The sequence below is a fragment of the Lepisosteus oculatus genome, chromosome 4 (assembly GCF_040954835.1).
Source record: "Lepisosteus oculatus isolate fLepOcu1 chromosome 4, fLepOcu1.hap2, whole genome shotgun sequence".
NCBI classification, from domain to species: domain Eukaryota; kingdom Metazoa; phylum Chordata; class Actinopteri; order Semionotiformes; family Lepisosteidae; genus Lepisosteus; species Lepisosteus oculatus.
Window position 1 is genome coordinate 4,707,986 of NC_090699.1, and position 22,012 is coordinate 4,729,997.

At 40.3% G+C, this 22,012-nt stretch overlaps 1 long non-coding RNA gene across 1 annotated transcript; it reads right to left on the reverse strand.

The window, feature by feature from the left end:
• Window positions 1–9,366: 9,366 nt before the first annotated feature.
• LOC138238112 (uncharacterized) lies at window positions 9,367–19,553 on the reverse strand. Its single transcript, XR_011189271.1, has 3 exons — window positions 19,433–19,553; window positions 9,790–10,134; window positions 9,367–9,451 (listed from the first exon to the last, which is right to left on the reverse strand). It is a non-coding gene; the product is annotated as an uncharacterized lncRNA (long non-coding RNA).
• Between the last annotated feature and the right edge of the window lie 2,459 nt (window positions 19,554–22,012).

Here is a 22,012-nt window from a genome sequence, read left to right on the forward strand (position 1 = left end):
CTAATGACTGCTCTTCCCTTCCAGAGAAACGACATCTTCTTCACTGTTTCACTAGTGTTACACATGCAGGTGATCCCCAATATCCTCTAAATACAAACATTAAACACTTGTGTTCACAGCGATTAAACTTTATTTTTTTAAACAACATTATTAATAAACACAGGACCGACCGGACTGCAGGAGAAACTACAGCCCGACCAGTCGCTTTCAAACACTTCACAACCCACCACAACGACCTGTATACTGTTAGAAACTGGACAGCCTGTCTGTTAAACCGGTTTATTTCAAATCCCAGTTCAGCAGCTCGTTCATCTTCTCTAAGACCATTTTCCTGACGACGCAGAATAAAAAAAGTGCCGAATTCAAAAGACTGAATAATGCTCGTTTGTTACAGAAAATATATATATCATGGAGAAAGCAAAGCCTTACTGAAATATAAGAAAGCCTTCACACTTACTTTGAAAATGCCAAGAAGTGTTCAATTGAAAGCAGAAATAACACATCCAGAAACCCGGAGAGAAAGACGAGAGAAACAGAGGCGCTCATACTGACATCAGACTGCTCGCGCTCACTGTCCGCCTCTCTGATAGGAGACTCCAGCTGTCAATCAGTGAGCTCTGACCACTGACAGATGGGGGGCGGGGCTTATACATGCCCAGAGCGAATGGGGGTTTTAATCAATTTAATTCAAGAAGCTTTATTCGCATGACTAATGAATACTGACTTAACACTTACTTCAGTGTTAACTCTTGATACTTAATACTCTCTTTTTGTCTGCCGGTCAATCTAGTGAAGATCAAAGAGATTCTTCTCAGTTCTGATTTTTTTTACTCCTGGAGAATAGAAAGGTTGAAAAAAGAGCCTGTCCAGTATAAATATATTGGACATGGCCTAGAAAAATAGGTATCTACATATGCTACATTTTCAAAAATCACTTTTGAAGAAATGAAATGTTTTTTTTGGGGGGGTCGATATTTCTTCCTAGTGTGGGTACTGAGTAAGATATATATAAATCTGATGTTTCAGACTCACAAACACACAAACACTCCAGGTGGGAATGACCTTTGAGGGGCTGGAGGTTTAAGAGGTTCAGCTCCTGAAAACACAATATTAACACAGCCAGAGGAAAGAGGAAAACAGAAGAAGAAAAGGTGATTTTATAATGTTTCTTCCTGCTGACCCATCAGCCTGGTTGACGTGTGAAGAGAACCAGCCATTTCTCAGACCAGAGAGAGGCCTACAGGCCCCAGAGGAGCCCCTGTACCAGAGTCCCACTGCTGCCGCTCACAGGAGGCTGTAAGTCTGTGAAACTGCAGGGGAAGAGTACTGTCAGCATACCATCCTTTTATTCCATCCTTTAACAGTGTTTCTCCTTAGGATTTGAATGGCTTGTTATTATGAGACTGGCTCTGCTCCTGATTCCTCCTATATTCCACAGTTATTCCCAAATCCAGGGTCACTGGCTCTGCCACATTCAGCCTGTAGACCCTCAGTCAGGAGTGAGCAGAGACCAGAGCACATGGCCTTCAAGGAAAATGAGTTTTCTACACTTTCAGTTACCTCCAGGAGAGACTCATACTGGCCATTAGACTAAAACACAGGATGGAGATAGAAATTCCCACCATGATACTTTGATCTTCACAGCCCACAAGTAGGATGTTACAGAAACATGAGATTGAAATACATCTCCTTCTGTTTACAGACCATCTCACACTAAAGAGACCTTCTGGACTCAAGAACTCAATAACCCCAGACACTAGGGCTTAAAACAGCATCTCTATCATCAAGAAGAGACAGACCTACCTGCAGCACTGCACAGCCACTGCCATTCTGAAACAGAGATACAGACACTGTTAATCACAGACACACACTGGAACACAGAGATACAGACACTGTTAATCACAGTCTCACACTGGAACACAGAGATACAGACACTGTTAATTACAGACACACTTTGGGCTCCACGTTGAGACAACGATGTCACGACAGTTTACATTATGAATCTCTTAGTACCAAAACTCAGGGGGTCAGAGGTAATGAAATTCACTGGAGACAAGTAATGTTTTCTTGAACTGGTTTCTTTCAAGAGACTAAAAGTTAAAATTACAAGAGAACTTCAGACATACTGTATCAGTATAAAACAAATCAGAAGCTCAGCTTCATTCACACTGAAACCAGTGTGAAACCTCCTCTTTATTGCTCATGTTCTAAGAATTGAAAAAAATACATTAGTAATATAGAAGTATTTAAAAACAGACTTCTATGATGTGTTATTTTTATGATACATTGTTGGTGTTGTCCAGGTCTTTCCTGATCCAACAGAATTGCCCTTTTGGGAGCTCCCTGCCCCCCAGTTCCCCAGTTTAAATACCCCTCTGTCCTCCACACACACTGACAGGGAGAGAGCTGGAGCCCAGCAGGAGCTGTGACTTTACACACAGTGGACTTACGCAGGTCAGGGATGGGGCTGCCTTCACCTGTACAGAAGAAAGGAGAGGGTCAGTACTGAGCTGTAGTGTCCTGGGGGACACTGTGTCCAGCACAGACAATACTGGGGTTATACCCCAGACAGGTGAACAGGGCAAAGGTCATGTAAAGATATAGTTTATAGTGTGACAGTGTGTGGGTTATCAGGCTGTGCTGTTCGCTGGCTTTATGTCTAATATCTCTGAAGGAGATCGAGCACCAGTGTGAAAACAGCTCACAACCAGCAGCCCACTGAGACCCTGCAGTGTGAGACTGGCCAGTACCTGGAGGGGAGACTCCTGGGAGAGCTGAGGCTGCTGCTGGAAGAGGTGTTAGTGGGGCCAGTAGGGGGCACTCACCCTGCAAGCCCCAGTACAGTGAGGGGGACACATGATATTATTCTTAATGTTATTATGTAGGATCATGAGGTCAGCAGTGAAAGTGTTCTTACCATCAGTTTTAATATTGTAATAACAGATTTTGTCATCCATTTATTAAAATGCTCCACTGTGTAGGACTCATGATTTGTACCCATGACATGTAGTCTCCTACAGACTGTGAGCTTTTCATAGTAAAAAGGTTTTTATTTATGTTGGGTGATTTTATAGCTCAGTCAGTCCAGCACAGACATGGTTCCACTGGCTGAATGACAACATGATCACTGTGAAAGGAGATGAGGTTTTCCACAGGAATATGATGTGAACCTGCAGTGAATCTCAGTTTACACTGATTCTCATTCTCCTTACTCTTTTATCAGTGCATTTCCCACCAGGAATCAATACTCATTAATATTAGTGCTCAATAGCAGTACTGTGTCTGTATCTTCAACAGGAAACACAGACCTACCTGCAGCACTGCACAGCCACTGCCATTCTGAAACACAGAGATACAGACACTGTGAATCACAGTCACACACTGGAACACAGAGACACAGACACTGTTAATCACAGTCACACACTGGAACACAGAGATACAGACACTGTGAATCACAGTCACACACTGGAACACAGAGATACAGACACTGTTAATCCCAGTCACACACTGGACCACAGAGATACGGACTCTGTTAATCACAGTCACACACTTGCAATAAGTATCAGTATAGTCAGTACTGAGTTTCACACAGTGTACATACGTGATTTAGGGATAGGAGCTCGCTTCACAGCATCTGCAGAGAGAGAGAGTAGATCTTTATTATGTTAAAGACCTTTATTGCTTCTTACCTGTTATTATACCAGAGTTTATCCTACAGTCTGTAGTCAGTCCATTTCAGGATCCCCAGTCTCCACTGCAGTGTGGATCAGAGTGTCAGTGAGTGTGAGCAGCAGTGGCTGTAAGACTGGAGTCTCACTCAATAAGACTGAGCAGCACAAGGCAATAAGACACACAGACTCATCACAGGACACCCTGGAGTCTGGTGCTTGAGCCATTGAGAGAGGTAAGAAATAAACACAGTCTGTCCACAGCAGTGAGCCATCTTTGACTTTCTGTATTGACTGCTCTCACACTGCCTGACTGACCTGTATCACTGACTGAGTGACCTGTACCCACAGTGACTGAGATACAGAGATGTCCTTCTCACTGGTCACACTGCCTGATCTCTGGACATCAGCTGGACAGTAAGGGATGACCAGTCACACTCCATGGTGAGCACATGTCCACACCAGGCCTGATCCAGGAAGACTGACACACAGACAGTATCAGTCTGACACAGACAGGGGCCCAGCTGGCTGAACACAAGCAGTCAGAGCAGTGTCACACTGCTGAGCATCTATTTTCAAAGCAGGGGACCCTATGCAGGTATGATCACGTGTAAACAGCTAAATCCAAGGTCAAGGTCTTAAAACTAACAGAAGGTCAAAAACCAAAAGGGAAATTTAAACCAAAAAATACTCAAGTCTAAACCCAGAAATCAAGGTGGAAAAAGCAAGTTAAAAATCCCAAAACCTAGATGGAACATTGGGAAGATATCACAATGAAAGAACCATGTAGCTCTCAAGGTCTAACTGACTACTGAGCTCTGTGGACACAGAGCAGGGTTTAAGTAGGCTGGAGGGGAGGTCTGGTGATGGGTTAACGAGGTCTAATTAACCTACGCCTCCCCAGACCAGATGAGGTACATGCAATCGGCTTGGGTGCCCTCTGGTGGCAGGATGCTGGTACTGTAACAACCAGCTGTGTTGTTCCAGTTCTACAGACACTGTGTGTAACAGCAGGACACAGGCAGGACCCCCACAGTGTCAGGATACAGACTGTTCACTCAGGACAGGGGGCTGATGGCCTGTTGTCAGTCTGTAGTGAGACTTTTCAGAGAAGAGTGAAAAAAGCAAAGAAGACTGATATTCATACAAGCAGCATTTTTTACTTTATAGTTTGTGCTGCCAGTTAGTTTATTTCACCCATGCAAGTGGTATAAAACTAAAGTTTTCATTAAAATATTAACTTTGAAAATGTGCACTGGGACCAAACTGAGAGGGAGTCAAAACTGTACAGGAAGTTCTCTATTTCTCTGTAGCTTCTATTGCTTTTGTAAATCTTCACAACTGATCAAATACCTGTGTCTATTACTGACAAAAATAAAAGAAGGATACACTTCAGTGTAATATAGTTCATTACAGTAGAGTACAGTAAACTGCAAAACAACAGTGCACTAAAATATAATTCATTACTGTTTATATTTGTGGATCTGATATCTCACACACAGAAAATCACTTACCCAGTTCTGTGAGGATGACAGGAATGGCTGGAAATAATAAGACATAATTTAGACCATCAGAGCTCTGGTGTCTGATGACACTCAAATTGGTTTAAGTTTTCATTTTCAAATTGGAGGTTAATAGCTCTTTCCATAAATAAACTGTCAATTATAAGAAAAGTGTAAATACAGTATACAAGTTGTTCTACGTGGACCTTGTATTATAATAACATACAGTACAATTCGGTTAGAAAACTGGTGCAGGATCATTTACAGAGGAGCTCCTGCTGAAATCACTACAGGACACAGCACAGAGAGTCTGACTGATTTACTCACCATTGAGTTTCTCCTCCCCTGTAAAGAAACACAGACAGGACACTCAGTGACACAGGACCAGGGCTGCAGAAGCTGAAAAAATACATTAGCCATGTTTTCTATTACAGATATTCTATATTTCACTGAACAAAAGAACATAAGAGACAGAATCCTTGCAAGTCGTTCTGCCCGTCTAGCCATATGTTTGACAGTAATTGATCCACAGATCTTATTCAACCCTTTCTGCTGTGAACTTCCACAGAACTGACCCCTCTTACTTCAATTCTCTCTGATAGATTGGAAAGTCTGTCACTCTCTCCAGGTCATCTGTGATTTCTGTGATAGATTAGCAGGTCTGACACTCTCTACCATTCATCTGTGATTTCCCCTTTAAGGGTCCCCACCCCCTCCTGTCACATGATCATGTTTGACCAATGAACACAGAGCTCATGAATACACTGTTCCAGACTGAGGGACAGTCACTGCCATCAGGGGTGAAATAGACAGGAAGGGTTGGGGGTCTTTGAATGGGCTTGACTATGGTGACAAAGACAGATACTCTGGAATTAGAGGACTGCACTGCTCTGTAAGTGAATCCTTAAACTACTGCAGCTGTGTGTGGTTGTCAAATCTTATTCTAATATTAAAATGTAAATATTTATTCACCTGTTAGTGCCTTTCTGCATTAATCATACTGTACAGTAGCAATAAACAATCTCATGAAATACAATGATTACACACAACTCTGCACAAACTACTGGACAGTATTTCACAATATTGTGTAACACTAACAGAAATATTTTTATTTCATAGAGTACACAGAATTATTAGAAATTGTGTATAAATAGTAATTAGAAAAAAGTTAATTTTATTTAACATGTTGATTTTAAAAACAATATTATACACAGAGGCTTTAAGAAAATACTGTACTGTAATTTATAGTAATTGTAACAATCCTGGAGCCTGAGCACCTGACCTTCATCGTCCAGCTTGCTCTCTCCTCTCTCTATAAACAGAGTCCAGTTTCCTCTCTCTGTCTCTCTGGCCATCACTCTCTCCCTCTTTACCTTCTTCCTTCCTGTCCTATCTGAGTGACCAGCATGCCTGTGTCCCTAACAAGGACAAGAAGCCAGTTCACTGCGAAGGGCTGATTGTGGCTCACTGGTAAAATGCAGTGAGTTTATCTCAGGGTTTGATGTGTATTATAGATGTTTGTATTATAGATGGCTGCATCTGTAACTCTCCTGGAGGGTAGTTCTCTATCAAGACTAGAAGATGCTCTGGCTCTTGAGCTAAAAGTTTTCGTTTTTTAGTTCCTACTGGCTGCATTGTAAATTGTCAGTTGTTCTCAAGAGGAATGTCCTGAGCTGCTCATACACAGGGGAATTTTAAATCCTTCCTGACACAGACATTCAGACACACGTGACTATATATAATGAGCACATACTGTCCATTCTTCTCCACTGGATCACCAGAAGTACTGATGCTGCTACAGTAACAGCTGCTGTTAGGAAGAGAGCCACCATCCATCCAGAGGGAGCAGGGAAATAGTCTCCTGGAAAACAGGACAGGAATATTATCCCACAGGCACTGACACACAACTGTTAGGGTTTGTTACTGACAGTGTGAAGTAAGATTTTTGTTCAATTTCTAATATAATGTACACATACTGTAGAATTCATTTTTATCTGTTCATTGATCCAGCCCTATATAGATCCTATGCAATATCATACTCTCCTGGGTAATATCACATTGTGTCTACTGCTCAGGTAGTATTATCCTGCTCTTATCACTCACATTTTGTATGGGTGTGAGTTATACTCCACTGCTCTGAGCAGTATTGTCCTGTAATTGTCACCCCCATTATTTCTAAATGGTTATCACACTTTATTAGTACTGTTGAGCTGATATCACTATTTGTTTTTTATGGTTGTGATGTCACTCTGCACTGGGTAGTATTATTCTGTTAGGGTCCATGTGTGTCAGGTCTCAAGTCTCTGTACACATGTCAACCAGGAAGGCTGTGTCATTATGTCTTGTAAAATAATTCAGAACCCACAAATAACATCACAATCTGACAAATCACAACTAATGAATATACAGTATATTTTAAATGATTAAAAAACAGAATAATATTATAATTGACAATATTGCACAGGTGTCCTTCCTATAAAATGACAATCATATTACACAGGTATCCAACCCACACAGACGGCTGTCAGGTCTTCCTTATCACTGACCACTGACAGACTGGTCAAAGGTCATTAAACAGTCATGTAAGACCAAGTCTGTGTTCGACTACATCTGCCTGCGAGACAGATTTGATGGATAAAAATGCAGTTTAGTTATCAGAAGCTGCAGACCACAAACTCAGCAGAGAAATCTGTGTGAGCCAAGTGAGCCACCAGCACAAAAGACTACAGTGTGGAGCAGGAACATCTCTCTAGACAGGTAACCATAGGACTGGCGCCAGTTGAAGTGTCTCAGTCAGGGAGACTGGTTGAGCCCAGATGCTGAATCACTCCAGTTGACGTGATGATGTCACAATGGAGCCAGACTGAAGTACAGAGCTCTGCTGTTGAGAGGCAAAGATCCAGTCATGACACCTGGAGAATTTAAATAGTCACAGTGCTCTTCAAATGACTCAGACAGGTATCCTACTAGACTTGATGAGACAGTTCAGTTCAGTAGAAAAGCTGTCTTGTTGAAATCTAGTTTGTGGAGAACTGTGAGCTTAAAACATCATCAGGCTAGTTGTCTATGCCTGAGCACCACTGTACAGTATACATGTATCTGCATATGACTGTATCACTGGGCAAGAAAGAGAACCAGTGCTCCTCTCTCATGGGTATTTTATAACACTCTTACTAACACACGATAATAAAGGGAAAGTAACACTTAACTTGTTTAAAGAGAGAATAATATGGGCAAGATGGGTTAGAAAATGTATCAGTAAATAAATCACAACTAGAGTGTCAGTGACATGTGAGGGAGAATTCTGGAGGTTTTTTATAGAGATTTGTTTTTGCATAAACTGTATTCAAAACTATATATTGTTTGCTTTCTATATGGCTGCTACTGTACACACAAGACAAAATCCAGGTACTGGAGAGGGGTAATATCTCTGAATGGACTGAAAGATAAAATTTGATATTTTTGATTCTATGTCAAGAATTATATGAGAAAGATAATCATCAGTAGGTGTTAACAGGGAAAAAACGGAACATATTGAAATTGTATGTGATCCAAAATAAACAGGCAGAGAGAGCTCAAGAATTTTGAATTTCATTTGAGATTCTCCTGTGTGCTCAGCAAGCCTTTGACTGAAAGAGTGACTCCTGATTTACTGCAACAACATGGTAAAAGAAAATCTCATGGAATTAAAGAGTTACTGTACATCATTGAAATGTATATATTCTTCTTAATGTTTCTATAACAATAAATCCCATAATGGTCTCATCATTTAGACCTAATGACAACAGCACCAGCACATATACATGTTTTTATTATAAGGGGAATTAATTCTCAATTGTTTGATTTCAATCAGCTGATTGACTGTGGCGTATGTTTATTCAAACAATTCAAGGTACCAGCTTCAATAATATGTCTGTGAAGTTTGTTTTAGACTTTAAAAAAATCATTTGCTATATTTAATAGTCTACTTACTGTAATGATTAAGGTAAGCTCTGTACTCACTGGGTATGTAGAGCTGAGATTCCCAGTCTGCCTTGGGCTGTGTGCTTCTCACCAGGCAGGAGAAGATGTTGGACTCCTGTTTGACTGGGATGTAGCTGCTGACACTGAGGAACCCCTGACTGTCCGTGTCCACTGTGGGGGGCTGTGATGTCACCTCGTTTCCATCCCTGTCTGTCCAGATCATTGCAGGTTGAGGGAACCAGCCCTCTGATCTGCACAGCAGCTGGGCCTGATCTCCTCCAGGGGAGTGGAGAGACACTGAGGGCTGGGAGCCCAGGGCTGTGGGTTCAACACAAGAGATTTCTGAGAGTGAGAATATGATGGAGGGCAACTAGAAACATCTTTGTCAGCACTCTGCTGGTTCTCAATAAACATAATGTAATCAAAGACAGATAAGCCAACATAAAATGTATAAATGAATTTATATGTTTAATTTATAACCCTGTTTATCAAATGGTACATTTCAAGAAGGTTCAGTGAGGAAAAAACAGTAAATAAACAACGAGATACTAAAGCTTCCTCAATGATCAGAAAGTACACTTTGTCTAAAAGGGCTATAGCAACCAGGAAGCACAGGGTACAACACCCTGGACAGGATATCAATCTGTCACACTCACCTCTCACTGCCAGGTCAATAACAGCATCATCATCCCACTGTTTAGACTTTACCATGCATCTGTACTGTCCATGATCAGAGCCGCGCACTCCTCTCAGCTTTAGAGACACATTGCCGAATGGGAGCTCCTCTAGGAAAAGCTCAGTTCTGTCTCTGTAGGACAGATCTTGTGCTTCAGAGTTATACCAGCGAAATTCAAACAAACACACAGGGGCAAGGTAATTGTCTCTAACCCACATGATCTGTAGATCCACAGCACTGATTTCAGGAAGGAGGTAACAGGGCAGAACAACATCTTCGCCAGCTACAGCAACAACATGATCAGTTGGAACAACAACCTGAAACTCTGAAAGAGAAAAGAAAACAGTTTCAGACTTTTCAGACATTCAATTAAACTGCTATACAGGAAATTTTATTAGAAAATGCAAGGTATGAGTCAGTAACCTGCCCATACAAACCCATATCATTGTTCAATAAGCCACACACAGTGATTGGTTTTGAGAGGCCAGAGGTGTAAAGTCTCAATAATACCAGCTCTTTCTACAGTCTGCGGTGACTGACCAGTATGCCCTTACTGTTTGTGCTGAATTGCTGAATTCAGGTCTCAGACTGGCTACATCAAGACCAGTTCTCTTACTCTATAGACCTAAGTCATAGTATGATAAGATAAGATCTTTATTGGCCATATACAATTTCTTGTGTTACAAATTTGTCTTTTTGCTTACCCCAACTGGCTCTCCATGAGACACACAGACAGGGAGAGAAGCTGGGGGTCAGAGCGCAGGGTCAGCCATTGTACAGCACCCCTGGAGCAGTTGGGGTTGAGGGCCCTGCTCAGTGGCCCAACAGAGTAGGAATTTTCTGCCAGCTATGGGATTCAAACCAGCAGCCTTCCAGCCACAGACACAGATTCTGAGCCACAGAGCCACCACACCACCCCATAACATTCATACACACTATGACGCTAATTCCTTAAATAAAACAGCTCAGTAACAATTTGGTACTGTACTGTGTTAATGATCATTGTTCCCATTGCGGGCAGCAGCCCAATCCCAGAGTGTCCTCTCTGATTCAAACCCACATATCACTGAGAAGGGTATGAGTGTCTGATCTTCTTCACATCAGAGAATCTTAAAGAGAGGTGATGAAGGGACAGTCCAGTGTGTCCTCAGAAAAGCCAGGTACAGCAATTTCTCACCAGAGACAATCAAACCAACACTTTCAAACATTAATCACTCAAGCTCTCACTAATAAAAGAAGAAAAACAATTCTGCTGTTACAGATGCAGCCATTCAAAATGCGCGGGCGATACCGCATTATTTTGCGGTACGCTGTACGCAGTCTACCGCAAGCTACCGGTAAATACCGCGAGTTACCGGTAAATACCGCTAGTTACCGTAAATTCTCCTATAATACGACAAGCAAAATAATAGTATCCGGAATTTCCGCAAGGTGGAGCTAATAAAGCTCAACCTCTCATGTTTGAGTTGTGGCCATCAGTCTTTAACGAAGATATTACTAATAGTATTAATAATGAATGACCTTGGACAAGCTGTAAGTGTAAACTCAAAGTATTGCCCTGGTCCACATTCTTTTTTTCATTGACCTTCTTTGTAAAAGTAACACCACAGCATTTCGCAATCACGCATTTGTTTCCAATCGTGCAAAGTACAGTAATTTTTGAGAATCGATTCACCATGCCTTTCACATGCTCATAAAAGAGATTGATTTAGGAACATAAACATATTACCGTATGCAAACTGTACTGTATACAGTATGTATATGTATATTTAATGTCTTAACTGTGCCCGTTTAAGTATTGAATATTCATATCTAATTTTACCACTGAAGGGAAATCTTAGTAGCTGAGCATAAAAAGAATAGGAGCATACTGCAACGCGTGTGAAGGCCATAAACGATATTAATTTTGGAACAAAAACATACAGTATATAGCTGGTCTTGGTACTTTAAAGAAAAAAATACACACCAGTATTCCATTTCTCCCTAAACATTTTAAGCTTCGAAGTCTTTAACTAACGTGATAATGGAGTCAACAAGCATACTTTTAGAATTTTATTAAAAGGGAATATAATATGGAATCGCGTATCTAAAGAATTTAATAACGGTATGATTATATTTGTGTACTGCGACAGGGCTGTGTAGGGCTGTTTCGCCTGCCTGTTCATGCGAGTTGTCTTGTAGCCTACTGGTCTAGGTGCGTGACTAACAACGCACAGGTTGTGTGTTTGAATCCAGCTGGTGCTGGACTTTTCTTTTAACAAACATTTCTTCAAAAAAATAGAATAGCGATATTATGGACAATCAATTGACTTTTATATTTCAAAATATCGCAACATGATCGATTCTAAGTCATTTTTGATAACAATGAATAGTCACCTTCTTCCCTTCTGACAGCGGTTCCTGCTTCTATTGTGTGTGTGTGTGTGCAACAGAGTAAATTTTTATAGAGAAATGGAGGCTGGACAGTATGCGTTACAATATAAACATTTATATTGATTTAAATCGTGTTCTGATTTAAATCGCAAACGCGTGTTTAATTATGTGTTTTTTAATCATAATCAGGCTAATGCATTTCTACATTTTCTGTATGAACCAGCTTAGAGGTTCATACAGAAAGACAGCTTGTGTTTAAATTGAGTGTAAGGTAATTTTACTTACACTCAATTCCCTTACACAAAGCAGAAGGGAAATCATCTGCCCCTTATGCAAAACCCTTATGCAAAACCAAACCCTCCTCCCATCCCAGTTTACCCTCTTTATCATCCTCAAAATCTACCTCGATTTTCAACTTAAAGCATTACTGCTTACTGGGTTTTTGAGGGGGAGGTGTCTTTCGCTGGAAATCTCGCCTGCTTCCACTACTCAACCCCCTCTCTCCCGGAGTGCTGGCTGTGACGAATTAAACCGGTCTCACAGGTATTCAAAGTAGGAAGTACAGTGTTAAGTGGTAGCTGGGCTACTCCCTCAATAGAATCGCTTTAACATGCTAATGCGTTGGTTTAACAGTACGCTGGGCAAACGTTCCGAGGTCAAATTCTTCCAGCACGGGGGTACCTTTAAAGTGGGGACGACGGCACCGAAATTTTTTGGCGCGCCTTCTCTTTAAAGCCCTGGTCAAATATGAAGACAGTACGTACAGTTATAATTCAAACTGAATTAAAAACTACACATCCCAGTTACCATGGTGGTGCTTGTGATCATTGCGTTTAACCAACGAAACAGGGCGAAAAATCAGTCACATGACTTTGGGGCAGAGTTTCGAAAGCTTAACCTACCAGCAACAAAGCGAAATTTACACGATAGGCTACCTCAAACTGTCAGTTACACGACTGTGTATGTCGCTTAAGCCACTCCTATTTGGCATTTTAGTTATGGAGGCGAGAAGACGCCCCCCCCCCCCCCCCTGGGTGTCTGATTTGCCGCCATCTTTAACTGTTCGGTGTCCTAATCGGAGTAGCTACGCGTACGAAATAAAGTTAATCCCAACTACAAAACATATTTTTGTGGTAAGAGGGTGCAAAACATCAGTATTTACTGCTATTAATTACTGTACGATTTATAGTTGAAATCTGAGCCTAGATATAAAGTTAGATATAAAGTTAAAATCTCGACAAAGCAATGTAGGAAATACAGAGAAAAGAAATCCTTTCTGACATCTAATATCAGTTTCGATCAAGGTCTCTAAAACGAACAAGAAAAAGAGGATTTTCGGAGGGCAATTACGCTGTGTTTATATAGAATAACTGATTTATAATCTAATTTCTTGTTCGTTTAAAACAGTGAAATGTCAGCTGCAAAAGATCACACCAGAAACAGCACTCTCTCTGCCTGTCATAGACGTTCAGGAAAGGCTGAATGAAGTCATGTCAAGTACAATAATTCGGTGATCAATAATAACAGTTGTAGGACAAGAAACAAAAGATAGTGAAAACTTAAGATTTTTAAGGCTAAAACTCAAATTCATTCTACAAATTAAGGCAAATGAAAATTCAGGACGTTAAAGTGCACAAAAATGCACATGGCCAAAAAGTTTTAGAAATGGAGCAGGTGTTGCTTTGAAATAAACAAACGGAAAAAAAGCCATGACTATAGTGCAGAAGAGGGATGCAGGAACACTTGCTTAGATATACAAAAAAATCACAAAAAGGTGTATGTTACAAAAGAACATGCAAACATGTTCATCATGTACATGAACATGTACATCAATTTCCCTTCGCAATCAATAAAGTCTTATCTATAAACATGAAACAGAGTGAGGAATCAGAAAATTAGCATGCATAAAAAACAGCAATTCTGTCAATGAGCCCTAAACGAATTAATAGCAACCATGGTTTCATGGAGGGCTTCTCAGATAGTTGGGCATTCAGGTAGATTGCCAGGTGAAAGGATTTGTAAACATACTTTGTTAAAGCAAGTCAGTTTTTTCTGCAACACATAAAAGACATTTTTCCAAGAAAGTTTAGCCTTTGTCACTAATGAAACCACTAAATAAAGACATAAATATAGAAATCATAAGATTTTTTTTATTCAATGTTGGTAGCAGGATGAACTGTACTAAGTGTATATTTTGTCGCAGAGTTGCTGCAAGATGTTAACAGTGAAAAAAGGTATTTAGAAATGATTATTTCTAGTTATTTAATAGTTATTTCAAGAAGAAAATTTTCAGAATAATTGCAAATCTAGCAGGATAGAGAAAGCACAGAAAACAAGCAGTTAGATTGATCAGATTAGTATGAAAAGTTATTTAGCAAAGGGAATGAGAAGAGTGACAAACTAGTATGCTTTAGCTCATTTTATCTGAACCAGGGAAAACTGATCATGTTTCCCTATAACAATAATAAAAAACTTTATTTTATATATCGCCTTTAAAAGTGGCATCTCAAAGCAATACAGTAGATGTAAAAACAGATAAAAGGACCACAGATTACAAAGTAAGTACATATAAGAAAGACAAGCAGTTAGAGGTGCTACCAAAATTAGAAAATGAAGCAGATACAGACACTAAGTCTTCTGAAAAGAAAGGTTCTGAGGTTAGATTTAAATGCACTCAGGGTACGTGACTGATATCACTGGGAATACAAATTGAGAGCTCTGGGGTGCAGCTAGAGAAGACCCTGTCACCCACAGAATGTAGATGTTCTTGAGGACAGCTAGAAGACCAGAGTCAGACGGACAAAGGTGGGGGAGTAGACAGATAATAAGCCATACACTGTAGGTACTGAATGAGGATGAGGATTTTGAAGTTGACTCGACACCTGATAGATAAACAATGCAAGGACTTGAAAACAGGTGTAATGCATCCCTGATAGGATTCTCGCTGTCATATTCTGAACATATTGAAGATTGCTCAGTGTGGATTTAATTTCCCCAGTGAACAGGATGTGCATTTATTAATTCTAGAAAAAAAAAGCCTTTCTTGATTTCTCTAGTTCTTAGTTTCTCTAGTTCCCTTTAAAATAAACTATTATTCCACAATGCAGAGTATTACATGGCCAGTATTTACACATGATATTTGTGATTTCAAGAAATTAACACAAGCAGCTTTTGGAGATTTTAAGTGTTGGCTGAGTTATTGCTAAAAGACTAGAGATGTTGGTAAGAAGAAGATAATTTTGGGATAGCTGAGGAATACACTGATAACAAGACACTTCCTAATGGGGTTAGGCATACTTTTGATGAAGATGATGAAGTTAACAGACTGTATGTTTACATAGATACTGAAATGAGGATTGTATTTTAGATTTTGTGTAGTTGCTAGCGTTGAACTGTGTGTTGGATGCACATGAATTGAAGGAATGGGCAAACATAGCTGATGCGGATCCACAGAGCCAGCATATTAAGATGTTTATAATTAGAGGCAATTTGTTTAAATAACTAGGTATGGATACTGATGTGCAAGAGAGGTGGAAAGGCTGTTTCCTTAAGCCAGCACTATAAAATATTTTATTCTCAGTGAGATGCTGCCATTTCATAGTGGGTTTCTAACACTGTGTATAGTTCCATCCACACAGTGCCTTTACTTCCATCCATTTCTAATCTCTTTATCCAGTACAGAGGATTTGGAGCCTATCCCAGTAAGCGACGGACACAAGGCAGAATACACCCTGGACATAGCGACAGTCCATCACAAGACAGACAGACACAAACACACACACACCAGGGCCAGTTTAAATCTGACCTCAGAACCTTTCTTTTCAGAAGACTTAGTGTCTGTATCTGCTTCATTTTCTAATTTTGGTAGCACCTCTAACTGCTTGTCTTTCTTATATGCATTTACTTTGTAATCTGTGGTGCTTTTATCTGTTTTTACATCTACTGTATTGCTTTGAGATGCCACCTTTAATGGTGATATATCAAATAAAGTTTTTTATTATTGTTATAGGGAAACATGATCAGATTTTCCCTGGTTCAGAAAAAAAGATCTAAAGTATACTAGTTTGTCACTTTTCTAATTCCCTTTGCTAAATGACTTTTCATACTAATCTGATCAATCTAACTGCCAGTTTTCTGTGCTTTCTCTATCCTGCTAGATTTGCAATTATTCTGAAAATTTTCATCTTGAAATAACTCATTTCTAAATACCTTTTTTCACTGTTAACATCTTGCAGCAACTCTGCAACAAAATATACACTCTGACAGTTCATCCTGCTACCAACATTAAATAAAACAAATCTTAAGATTTCTATATTTATGTCTTTATTTAGTGGTTTCATTAGTGACAAAGGCTAAACTTTCTTTGAAAAATGTCTTTTATGTGTTGCGGAAAAAACTGACTTGCTTTAACAAAATATGTTTACAAATCCTTTCACCTGGCAGTTTACCTGAATGCCCAACTATCTGAGAAGCCCTCCATGAAACCATAGTTGCTATTAATTCATTTAGGGCTCACTGACAGAATTGCTGTTTTGTATGCATGCTAATTTCTGATTCCTCACTCTGTTTCATGTTTATAGATAAGACTATTGATCGCGAAGGGAAATTGATGTACATGTTTGCATGTTCTTTTGTAACATACACCTATTTTGTATATCTAAGCAAGTGTTCCTGCATCCCTCTTCTGCACTATAGGCATGGCTTTTTTTCTGTTGGTCAATTTCTAAAACTTTTTGCTCATGTGCATTTTTGTACACCTCTAGCACTTTAACGTCCTGAATTTTCATTTGCCTTAATTTGTAGAATGAATTTGAGTTTTAGCCTTAAAAATCTTAAGTTTTCACTATCTTTTGTTTCTTGTCCTACAACTGTTATTATTGATCACCGAATTATTGTACTTGACATGACTTCATTCAGCCTTTCCTGAGCGTCTATGACAGGCAGAGAGAGTGCTGTTTCTGGTGCGATCTTTTGCAGCTGACATTTCACTGTTTTAAACGAACAAGAAATTAGATTGCTCATAAATCACTTATTCTATATAAATACAGCGTAATTGCCCTCCAAAAATCCTCTTTTTCTTGTTCGTTTTAGAGACCTTGATCGAAACTGATTATATAATTATATGAATTACACGAATATAATTATATCTTATTAATTTCTTGAGATACGCGATTCTCTTAATACAGTCTTTGCTGTGCTCTAGAGGAACCTTGTGATATTTCGAGCTCTGGTTGAATGATAAGTGTCGCAGTTTAAATCATTTTCGTAGTTAGAAATTATGGAACGCTCTGTTAAAAGCAAGGGAGTTTTTATGTCCGTTGCAGTTCTTTTGCAACATGAATATAATTATATCGTTATTCATTTCTTGAGATACGCGATTCCATATTATATTCCCTTTTAATCAAATTCTAAAAGTATGCTTGTTGACTCCGGTATCACGTTAGTTAAAGACTTCGATGCTTAAAATGTTTAGGGAGAAATGGAATACTGGTGTGTATTTTTTCTTTAAAGTACCAAGACCAGCTATATACTGTATGTTTAAGTTCCAAAATTAATATCGTTTATGGACTTCACACGCGTTGCAGTATGCTCCTATTCTTTTTATGCTCAGGCACTAAGATTTCCCTTCTGCTTTGTGTAAGGATGGTATCAAAAGCAATCTTAAGTGGTGAGAAAGCTGTGCTCAATGTATTTAAGGGACTTTCGAAACTCTGCCCCAAAGTCATGTGACTGATTTTTCGCCCTGTTTCGTTGGTTAAACGCAATGATCACAAGCACCACCATGGTAACTGGGATGTGTAGTTTTTAATTCAGTTTGAATTATAACTGTACGTACTGTCTTCATATTTGACCAGGGCTTTAAAGAGAAGGCGCGCCAAAAAATTTCGGTGCCGTCGTCTCCACTTTAAAGGTACCCCCGTGCTGGAAGAATTTGACCTCGGAACGTTTGCCCAGCGTACTGTTAAACCAACGCATTAGCATGTTAAAGCGATTCTATTGAGGGAGTAGCCCAGCTACCACTTAACACTGTACTTCCTACTTTGAATACCTGTGAGACCGGTTTAATTCGTCACAGCCAGCACTCCGGGAGAGAGGGGGTTGAGTAGTGGAAGCAGGCGAGATTTCCAGCGAAAGACACCTCCCCCTCAAAAACCCAGTAAGCAGTAATGCTTTAAGTTGAAAATCGAGGTAGATTTTGAGGATGATAAAGAGGGTAAACTGGGATGGGAGGAGGGTTTGGTTTTGCATAAGGGTTTTGCATAAGGGGCAGATGATTTCCCTTCTGCTTTGTGTAAGGGAATTGAGTGTAAGTAAAATTACCTTACACTCAATTTAAACACAAGCTGTCTTTCTGTATGAACCTCTAAGCTGGTTCATACAGAAAATGTAGAAATGCATTAGCCTGATTATGATTAAAAAACACATAATTAAACACGCGTTTGCGATTTAAATCAGAACACGATTTAAATCAATATAAATGTTTATATTGTAACGCATACTGTCCAGCCTCCATTTCTCTATAAAAATGTACTCTGTTGCACACACACACACAATAGAAGCAGGAACTGCTGTCAGAAGGGAAGAAGGTGACTATTCATTGTTATCAAAAATGACTTAGAATCGATCATGTTGCGATATTTTGAAATATAAAAGTCAATTGATTGTCCATAATATCGCTATTCTATTTTTTTGAAGAAATGTTTGTTAAAAGAAAAGTCCTAGTCGTTCCCTACTGGTGTCTCATCCCCTCTGTGCTTGTCTTAAAACTCCCCACATCTCCTCTCGCCAGCTCCTGTTCCTCCAGACTTTCTTCAGTAAATAAGTTTCCTTGTCTCTCAAGCTGGTGGTGAGAGTTTCCTATTGCTCTTGGTCACTGTAGATCTGGACCAGAACGTTTTCACTGCTGCTTGGTGTCCACACTATATACTGTCTCTGTACTGGTTTAAATCTCATCAGTCTTCAGGTCTTGCATTGCGTTTCCACCTTGTGCTTGTCCTTGACATGCATTGCACTAACACAGTGTGTACATGAGCTTATTCACTAAATGCAGATCTCATGTGCACTGTAGTATGTGTTAGTGATCCTAGATAAGGGTGTCTGCTAAGCAACTGCTGCTGATAATAATCATCATCAATGAAATTAAAATCTGGAGTGAAAAGTTCATCTTGATTTTTTGTCAGTAATTATTTTAGGAACTGGATTGTAATCATGATATTTAAAAAAACAGAACATTTTGAATCTGTTCTCACCTGATTTTGAAACGGAGGACTGGAGGAGAAGCAGCAGAATCACAGAAAACCAGCAGAGCCTAGGAAACCACTTTGATTGGTCAGGCTTCATCTCTGAAATAATTAAACACTCTGATTGGTCAGGCTTCATCTCTGAAATAATTAAACACAGGTCAGGTTTCATCTCTGAAATAATGAAACACTCTGATTGGTCAGGCTTCATCTCTGAAATAATGAAACACTTTGATTGGTCAGATTTCATCTCTGAAATAATGAAACACTTTGGTCAGAGTTCATCTGTGAAATAATGAAACACTCGGGTTAGTCAAACTTCATATCTCTATTAGAAATTTAATTTCCTCATCTCGTTTTTGTATTTGTCTTTGTTTGAAACCAACCCACCGATGTTAATAAACTTGATAAACTTTATGATAAGTATTCAGTATTGAGGGAGCACAGGTATTGAGGTACAGGAGGAAGAAGAGGGACAGGATGAAGAAAGGAGAGGATGTCGCTGAGCTATGAGAGGTACCAGTAACCTCTAACTAATCATACTTAGACCCAGGGAGTTTGTATTATTATTGAGAGCTTTCTGTCTTATTCATATTAAGAAATTCTGGTTTCCGATACTCTGGAATCCTCAGGCTAAGAATACAAGTGTGCTTATAAAACGGTGCCTTTACGGTAACTGTTGTAAGTTTTGTGTGATATTTAATATTTATAAATATTTTCCTAGTCTTTAAGTTTGCATCTTTTTGTTGCTCACTGTCACTCCAGAACCTGACTGTTCACTCACACACTGCTGTACCTGACTGATCTCACTGTCACTCCAGCACACAGCAGCTTCAGTCCTGACCTGACTTTTCACTCACACACTGCTGGACCTGACTGATCTCACTGTCACTCCAGCACACAGCAGCTTCAGTCCTGACCTGACTGTTCACTCACACACTGCTGTACCTGACTGATCTCACTGTCACTCCAGCACACAGCAGCTTCAGTCCTGACCTGACTGTTCACTCACACACTGCTGTACCTGACTGATCTCACTGTCACTCCAGCACACAGCAGCTTCAGTCCTGACCTGACTGTTCACTCACACACTGCTGGACCTGACTGATCTCACTGTCACTCCAGCACACAGCAGCTTCAGTCCTGACCTGACTGTTCACTCACACACTGCTGTACCTGACTGATCTCACTGTCACTCCAGCACACAGCAGCTTCAGTCCTGACCTGACTGTTCACTCACACACTGCTGTACCTGACTGATCTCACTGTCACTCCAGCACACAGCAGCTTCAGTCCTGACCTGACTGTTCACTCACACACTGCTGTACCTGACTGATCTCACTGTCACTCCAGCACACAGCAGCTTCAGTCCTGACCTGACTGTTCACTCACACACTGCTGGACCTGACTGATCTCACTGTCACTCCAGCACACAGCAGCTTCAGTCCTGACCTGACTGTTCACTCACACACTGCTGTACCTGACTGATCTCACTGTCACTCCAGCACACAGCAGCTTCAGTCCTGACCTGACTGTTCACTCACACACTGATGTGTCTTACCTGATATCATTGTCACTCCAGCATACAGCAGTTTCAGACAAAAGACTCCAAAACTGAATTTTCTTCAGCATATAGATCAGCATAGATCATATAGATCTTAGATCAGTGACTGTGTTGTCTCAGACCTGGTTTGTAATTATTATTATGTGCTGTAAGGTGAAGTATTTTCTCCTGTTTAATCCTCCATCTTATTCACAGTAACTTCTGTTCACTGCTACAGGGACACAGTTCTCTTCCTTCTTTCACTTTACCTGAACAGACCTGTTCTTTCAGCACAGACTCACCCAGCCTGCAGAGCAACACTCCCACTGAGCTCAGTCTGTGTCTGAGCAGTGAACAGGGGCAGGAAAGCAGGTGGGAACAGGCAGACCTTGAATCCTGTTTCTTTTTTTTGTTTCTGTCATTGGTGTTTTATTTATTTATGTTAATCATTTTAGTTATATGATTGTTGTGTTTAATTTTCAGGTGCTTGAGCAAAGTCAATCTGTACCATCAATACCTTTAATTTTACTAGGTTCCTTGTGTGACACAATTCTGACAGCTCCTGACCCTGTGCTAACAAGGTCTGCTCACACAGTCCATAGTCCAGTTCACCCACTGTAACACGGCAGCAGTGAGCAGGACTCACAGACTGTACTTAGAGACAGTACAGTGATCAGGACAGGGACACTCAGAGCTGTGGTCTGAGCTCTTTTCCAGAGACAGTACAGTGAGCAGGACAGGGACACTCAGAGCTGTGGTCTGAGCTCTTTTCCAGAGACAGTGCAGTGAGCAGCACAGGGACACTCAGAGCAGTGATCTAAGCTCTTTTCCAGAGAAAGTACAGTGAGCAGGACAGGGACACTCAGAGCTGTGGTCTGAGCTCTTTTCCAGAGACAGTACAGTGAGCAGGACAGGGACACTCAGAGCTGTGGTCTGAGCTCTTTTCCAGAGACAGTACAGTGAGCAGGACAGGGACACTCAGAGCTGTGGTCTGAGCTCTTTTCCAGAGACAGTACAGTGAGCAGGACAGGGACACTCAGAGCTGT